Raw genomic sequence first — 8,940 nt, forward strand, 5'->3', positions numbered from 1 at the left:
TTAGCATTTTACTTTTTAATTAGATTGAATATTATTTATTTTCATGACTTTTTAATAAAATAAACAAAAATAAAAAAGACACAAAATAAAAAATTATTGGTTATGAAATACAAAACAAAAAAAAAAGTCTATTAGATACAAAAAACCTCAATAAAAATTCACGACGGTTTACAAAACTATCACAAAAGAAGGTAATAAAACTGCCAGCATTTAGCATTACAACTATCGCTATTTATCGTACTTGTGTAACGTGTTATGATTTAATGTTCTAATAGCATTATCGAATAACAATTTTAATACAAAAGAAATTTATTTTAAATTCTAAACAAACTAGCAAATTTTTATTCTATCATTTGTCAAAGAGTGTTAATATTTAATCATGTTCCTTCTTAATAATCGATACGAAAAGTGTTGCAAATTAAATAAGGCAAAATGGTTAGCTTTTTTTTTTAATTATAAATATCTTTATTATTTGTGTAAAATAATCAATAAACAATAATATTTCCAAGAAAAAAGAAAAAGCTGTTTATGAATCGAATCGAACGGATGTAGATAAAATATTGATTCAATTTACACTAAAAATCGGGTCGATTCGAATTGAATTGGATATACGCATTTTTTAACCTTTAGAAGTGATCTGATTCGATCCGATAATTTTCCTATCAAATTAGATATGCAGATATGAGGCATTTTAAAATAAAAAATAAAATAAATTTTGTTTTTAATATTTTTGTGAATAATCTTTTTTAGTATGTTTTACTTTAAAAATATTATTCAATATTATTTTTTAAAATAATAAATAAGATAACCAATATTAAAAAGAAAGAAATAAGACAACCTAATAAATAATATATTTCTATTTTTATATTTGGTCATATTTACTGAATTGGATCCACAGATGTGATAGTAATATTCAATATTCAGTTTAGTATACTTGCATATCATATTGGATAATATTCAATAGCCTAGCAGATTAAATATTATTCGCAAAATTCGAATTGAATATATGGAATTGATAGATCGAATCTCTTTTTTAACACCCATTAAAAAGGGAAAAAAAATCCATAAGAGGGATAATGAAGCACCCACTAAGAACTGAAGAAGACTACAAAAGCAAAATAAAAGCATAATTATAATATAAAAACAATAAAGAGGAAAGGAAATGGTGGGACTGATACCATAAAAATTAAGATAAAAAACCGGAGAAAAGATCGAAAAGATTGGAAGGTTCTTTTTTCTATCATTGTTTGTATTACAGGTAAAGTATAATTTTAGCCTTAAATAGTTAAATTTTAATTTAATTTTTAATATTTTAAATATTTTATTTTGATCTCAAAAAATTTTAAATAGGTTAATATTATTTTATTGTTAAATTTAACATAAATAATTAATAAAATAAGTGACCTAAATATTAATAACGTTATTAAGTAATTTATATCTTCTTATTTCTGTGAGTTAGAGAAATAAAATTAAAATTTTTTTGTAACATTTTTTCTTCTCATTCTTCTTATACAAAACTCCAAATCTTAGAAATCAATCAGCAACACTCCAAAATCAAAGAAAAAGTTTTAACATTAGTGATTGTCGGTGATTGATTTTACTTACATACTGAAATCGAACTTTATTGACTTTTCAATATATTATTTTTCATGTCAAATTTAATGGTACACAACATGAAAAAAACGCTAAAAACTGTCGGATTTAGCGACGGATGTTACCGGCGAAATTAGTGTCAAATTTTTCGATGGTTACAAGTGAAAATTCATCCGTCGAATAAGTTATCGTCGGATAAGAAATTCTGTAACTAAATTCGACGGTAAATAGAGGTGCAAATTTTTTTTGGTAGCGCCAAATTTAACGTCGGATTTTTTGTTGAAAAATTCTTACAGTAACAGTATTTAGTAAAAGGCGACGTACGATGAACACCTTACCGGCGGATGTTTTTGCTGGCAAATTCGACAGTAAAATTCAAACCTAAAACCCTTCCCCTTACATATGCAAACTCTCTCTCCCTCTCTCTCTCTCTCTCTCACTCTCTCTCTTCCCTTCTTCTCTTTCTCATCTCTCTGCCGCTGTGAAGTTGCCGCCATCACCACCACCTAGAGCTGCCGTCATTGCCGCCGTTGCACGTCGTCATCATTGAAGCTGGAGCTGTCGCCGCCGTCGTCGCCGTCGCCATTGTTGGTGTCCCTTGCCGTTGGAGGTCGTCACCTTGTCGCTGTCACTGCCGCCTACTGTTATCACCACCCTTCCACCATCCTGCAACCACCATTAGAGGTAATTTTTCTATAATTTTTTTATTTTTCCAGATTTTTTGTTTGTTTAGGATTTTATTAGGTATTTTATTAAATTATTAATTACATTTTTTCAATGAAATGTGTGATTAGGGTTTGTTATATTAATTTAGTGTAATTAGAAATTAAATAATATTAGGTTAGGTTAGGTAGAAGGAAATTAAGAGTGTTTGAGCTGTTGGAAGACTTTATTTGAGTTTAGTGAACGAGTTTTTTTCAATTGTATTGAATTTATATTGTTCATTTTTGTTATATCTGGTGTTAATTTGGTGAAATTAGAATTAGATTTTAATTAATTGCCATGTTGAATTTTACTTATTCTTTTTAAATTAGTTTTTGAATTAGTTTCACCTTGTGAATTTAATAAGTTGTCTTTTTTTAGGACAGTGTTAATTTCTCTGAGATCAATTGGAGTTTGCTTCTTTCGTAGTTTGTGAAATCATATTCCAGATTGGTTTTCTATCTCTGAATATAATGAATTGTTTAAGTTTTATGCCGAACATACTTTTCCTAGAATAGAGTTTTAGGCTAGAAGTGGGAGAAGATTGTGAAATGGCACCTTCTTGAAACCTTTGTTTGCTGGAAAATTATGAAGTAATAAGGGGTTAGGCACTTTACTAGGATTTGATATTTTATTGAATGCATGTTTATTCTAATTTATGCCTGTAGTTGTTTCCTTTGTGAAAAGTGATAAATTTATTTGGTGGATGTCTTTGAATTAAGAAAAAGTTCTGACAAATTTTTGTTTAAATTGTTTAAAACATATTTGGTTTGTGAGAAAATGATAATTGAATTTGGTGAGAGATTCTAATTATAGAAGAAAATTTGTCGAATTTTCCAAAAATTTTAATAAGTTGTGTTGTTGGTTGAATTCTAGGGTGTTTGTTGTAAAATGATTCCAAGTCATCATCTGTGGGTGTATAATAGGAATAACGGTGTACCGGGGGGTTAAAACCTGAGTTCTTTGAAGAAGTTGATGAGTTTGTTGCGTATGCCTTTAACATGAAACTGTTTAGGTCTCAAGGGGTATCTAGGTGTCTATGTTATAAGTGTAGGCACTGACTAAGTGGTTAGGACTTTCAGATATAACATTTTACCTATACCATAATGGGTCAAGGATGGGTATTAGATGTCGACAGAATACAGAAAAGTGGATGAACAAGGAATCAACTAGTTTGCCTCGAATTTCAATAGGTCTGAGGGTCGATCAACGAGAGTTTGGATGGTTAGTGAACTAAACATGGAAAAAATTATTTGGGAGGGAAACCAAGAGAGATATAAAGAGATTTTATCATTTGTTAGAATCTGCTGCAAAACTTTTGTTCGAGGGGTGTGTTCATTCGAAATTGTCTGCATGTGTTAGAATGATGAGTATTAAGTCTCAGTCAAATAATTCACAAGAGTCTTTTGATAAGTGGACCACCCTTTGCAATAAATTAGTACCTGGCAGAACTACTAGCATCGCTCGGAGTCGTTATAAAGAAAAAATGTTAGTTTCGAAATTAGGTTTGAATTCGGTGGAAATAGATTGTTGTTTGAATGGTTGTATGATATATTACAAGAAAAACGTAGACCTAACTGCTTGTAGATTTTGTGATGCACTGAGATTTCAAATTGAGAGAGAACGGATTGGTAAATGACGGTTAACAAGAGTTCCAAACAAACAGATGCACTACTTGTCCCTATTCTCTAGGCTAAAATGATTGTATTCTTCGATGAGTTCATCCCTTCACATGACCTAGCATAGTAACACTAAGAGAGATTATAGTTTATGATGCACCTGTCACACGGAGATGCTTGTAAGTACTTTGATCGGGTCTACCCTATATTTACGAGAGAGTCTAGAAATGTTAGATTAGCTTTGTGCTATGATCGGTTTGCACCAAACTCTAATTTTAGTAACGCGTACTCTTGCTGGCCTGTTGTGGTGACTCTTTATAACCTACCACCCGAAATGTGTATGAAGGATCCATACATGTTCCTATCTTGTATCATATCTGGTTCAAGTAACCCAAAGTTCAAAATAGATGTCTTCTTACAACCCTTAGTGGATGAGTTGATTGAGTTGTGGATTCATGGTGTAGAAATGTATGATATTTCAACTAAGACAAACTTCCAACTGCATGCTGCGCTGATCTGGATCATCAACAACTTTTCTGCATACGGGATATTATTGGGTTGGTCCACTCAGGACAAAATGTCGTGTCCCATTTGTATGGAGGATACAAAGGCATTTTGGCTTACAAATGGGGTAAGAATTCATGGTTTGATTGTCATCGAAGGTTCCTCGATATTGATAATTCTTTTTGGTGCAACAAGGACTCGTTTATGAAAAATAAAACTGAACAAGAAGAGGCACCCGTGAGATTGAGTGGTTTGCAAGTTTGGCATCATGTTAGTAGAATCCCAAGGATCGTTAATAACATGGCAGGGTTGAGACTTTCGATATATGGCAGGGAGCATAGTTGGACGAAACAGAGCATATTTTGGTAGTTGCCTTATTAGAAAGACAACTTGGTTCGTCATTATCTTGATGTGATTCACATTGAAAAAAAATATATTTGATAATATCATGCACACGGTAATGGACGATGAGCGAACCCAGGATAACGATAAGGCAATGTTAGACTTGGTGGACATTTGCAGGTGGCCAGATCTGAACTTAAAGAGACTTGAGAATGGCCGGTGGGCTAAACCAAAGGCGGTGTTCGCTTTAACAAAGGACCAGAGACAAAATATTTGTAGGTGGATTAGGGGATTGAAATTTTTCAATGATTATGCCTCTAACTTGGTTAGGTGTATAAATGTCTCACAGGGTAGACTTACTGGGCTGACGAGTCATGATTGCCATATCTTTATGGAGTCATCGCTTCCTATCACGTTCAGAGAACTTTCTACCAACATATGCAAATCCCTTACAAAATAAGTGAGTTCTTTAGGGAGTTATGTGTAACAAAACTTAGCATTAATGATCTCACAATCATGGAAAAAAACATTCCCATCATACTTTATAAGTTTGAGAGGATATTCCCTCCAAGATTTTTGATGTTATGGAACAATTAGCAATTCACCTGCCATATGAACAATAATGTATGGGCCAATCAAATTCAGGTGGATGTACCCTTTTGAGAGGTTAATCAGGTCATTTCAAGAGCACCGTGAAGAACAGAGATCGGATTGAGAGCAGTATATGCAAAGCATTCTTAACTAAAGAAACCCTCTACATTTTCTTCCTTCTATTTTGAGCCTCATGTTGAGTCATGTAGAACAAGACTGCGTTTGTTTCTGAGAACAAGACAAGACAAGACACTGAGAACAAGACATAAAGGACAGAGACACAAAATTTTGTGTTCTTGTATCCTATTTGGTGATAAACTAGAACGAATTATGAAAATCTAATTTATTCTCATTTTTTCATTCAAAAAAATTGAGACAAAAAATATAATAATAAAAAATATAATTAAAAAAAATTAACAAGAATAATGAAAGAAAAAAATAAAAAATAAGTTGTGTCCCTTGTTAGTGTCTCTGTGTCCTTCCTGTCAGGATGGACATAAAATACACTAACTCAGTGTCTCTGGACACATTGTCTTTGTCCATGTCTCCTCTGTCAAACACGATTTTGTGTCTCTGTGTCCCTGTCTCAGTGTCCTGTCTCTGTAAACAAGCGCAACCCAAGAGTTAGAAGGAATAATGAGAAGGGAGAATTCTCATCACGTGGACCAACCTATCTAATATATTTTTGGAAGTAGTTGCAATAGGCGCGGGTAGTGAATATTGGTTATAGAAAAAAGGAAATCGATGCCGCACAGCTGCATGTGTTGCTTAACTGTGACCAGGTTTTACCCTACCTGAGGTGAGTAAAGTCTTTGTAAAAATTGTAATTAGTAAGATATTAACTTCTCCATCTAATCAAAACTGCAATATACTGAAATTTCTTTAATTATTCTATTATATCATAGGTTGTTTCAACAAACAAGTCCTGATACATCACTCAATAATTTTTTACATTGGTTAAGAGAATACGTCAGAGTTAATCTAACTGACACAACAGAATGCAAACTAGACGTACTTAGTTAGAGCCCAATGAATAAGGGCACAAGTTACCCAATATAAAGTGTTAATGGATATATGTTTCATTCTTTACAATGGTCGGTGGAAAAGAAAATAGATAACATCAGAGTCTGAGTTCGTGGGATGCAGGCGGTGGTCATTATGATTGGTATGGTGTGTTGCACAATATTATTCAATTAGAGTATTTTTATCGCACTACGTATAAGGTGTGCGTGTTTAAATGTGAATGGTATGATCTAAATTTTTGACTAGGAACACGAAAGTACAAGGACTATGATATCACTGAAGTAAATGTTACCAGGAAATATAAGTACTAGATCCTTTTATTCAACCTTAAAATGCATGATAAGTATACTATTTGCCTTGTTCGTTGTCATGCTAGTCTAGTTGGGTAGTTGTGGTTAAGACTAAGGCAAGAGGTCGCATTGAGTCTGATGCAACAGAATGTCAGGAATCTTACCAAATTGATGACCCCACTCTTTCAAAAATAGTTGTTGATATTGGTGATCTGATCACTCTTAGGTCGGCTGTTATGGATGATGACATCATTGACCTTAGGGTAAATGACGAGACACTACCACCAGAGGATGACGATGTTCAAGAAGAAGAGGGGATCGATAGAGACGAAGAAGAAGACGAGTTTGATGATTAGGAAATTACCTTGGAAGAGGAGAATGATGAACCAGAGGAAGAAGATGATGATGAATCTGAATAAGGTTAACCTAAATATATCTTAACTAGCTTGTTGTATGTTTAAACTTTATTTAGTAAGATCATATAATTATAACGCATGCTCGCCTTAGTTCTATCTTATGTATTTCTTTACCAAACTTTGATTAAATTGTAATATAATTATATTGTTTCAGGTAGGGATGACGACAGGTTGACGTGTCACGAGCAGGCATTGTTTTTATTATGACAACGATAACTATCAGGCTCCATAGTCATCAGGGCTTTGTTTTGATTAGTTTAGCAGCATCTTATTCTTTTTGTACTTTTATTCTGTATATTTGAAATTTCATATCATATATAAATTATTGTTTTCAGATAAATTATTAATTTATTCTTTACTAATTGGGAGTTGATTATCAATTATTAACTACCAGAGTCCAATATAAATTCAAAAAAATATTAATCCTATCGTCAGATTTACCATTGAAATTATCTGACGGTAACGATAATCCAATTTAATAAAAAAATAAAAAAAAGCCACCATCAGATTTTTCCGACGGTAGCTCGACGCGAAGTTACAACATCTGGCGTCAAATTTATCGTTGGATTATTTTTGTTATTTTACTAGTAAATCTAACGGTATTCGACATTTTTTTGTAGTTCTAGGATGATATTAAATACGTTTAAAAATTTTTAAAAATAAAAAAAATGTTTAAAATATTAGAAATCAAATTAAGATTTAACCTAAATGTTAGAACCAAAATAGTATGTACTTTATCTCTTTTAACATTTGATTAACTTCCATTGTTTATATAATGTATTTTCCAAGTGAAAATTTGTAAAAAGATCTCACAAGAGTGATTTGCTTTTAAACATGGATGAAAATAAGTTAGGGTTATGAAGTTGACAAGAAAGTTGCCCCACTCAAATTTAAACTTCTATATTTATGGAACCATAGTAGTTGCTTACCACTTTAACTAACGTTTCATTTGTACTATTTTGAATTTTTACTATTATTTATACTAAAGTTTTTGGTAGTAAAGTGAACAATGAGTCAATGAGGTAAATGACTCGAAGTGAGTTGAGCTAGTTTGAGACTTGTTAATAGTTTGATAAGTTAAATTCGTGAGCTAGTAAATCGAGTTTGAGCTTGTAATTGAGCTCATACATTAAATGAGTCGAGCTTGAGCTTGGATAAGTTCAGCTCATTAACTCGTAAGTTGCCTCGATTATATATATATATATACACACACATATTCTATATGCATTTAATCTATACTTTTAATATTATATATATACATATAAAATAATAATATATAATTATATATATTAATGATCTTAATTATTTAAAATTTTATATTTATTTTTTATATATAATTTTGATGTAGGACATAAATAAAAATTTATAAGTTATCATTTATTGATATAGAATTATAAATTATGTTCCTATTATTTGAGCCAACTCGTAAGCTCGAGCCAGCTTGTGAGCTTTCGGTGAGTCGAGATTGAGCTTAAGAAATAGGCTCAATTGCTAATGAATTGAGTCGTGAGTCAAGTTCAATTTTCGTGAGCCGAGTTTGAGTTTGGTCTAGCTTGGCTCACTTCCAGCCCTAAGGATATACTATGGCATTTTTAGATTATGCTATCCCCAAGAGTTAATCACATACATATTCATTCATTTATCATCTCATTGGAGAAATTATCTGAAAAGTTGAAGTGTTCGACCACATCTTACGACTAAGGGTCAACAGAGTATTGAGTCTCGATCTAGAGCAAAGGAGAGCGAACCACTGTATCTACCCAGATAAATTCGTATCTCAAATATTTAAATGCACATGCCATTTAGATCTTTAGATCATAATTCATCAATATCATCGTTGTCATCATATATATATATATA

The sequence above is a fragment of the Arachis ipaensis genome, chromosome B05 (genome assembly GCF_000816755.2).
Source record: "Arachis ipaensis cultivar K30076 chromosome B05, Araip1.1, whole genome shotgun sequence".
Classification (NCBI taxonomy): Eukaryota; Viridiplantae; Streptophyta; class Magnoliopsida; order Fabales; family Fabaceae; genus Arachis; species Arachis ipaensis.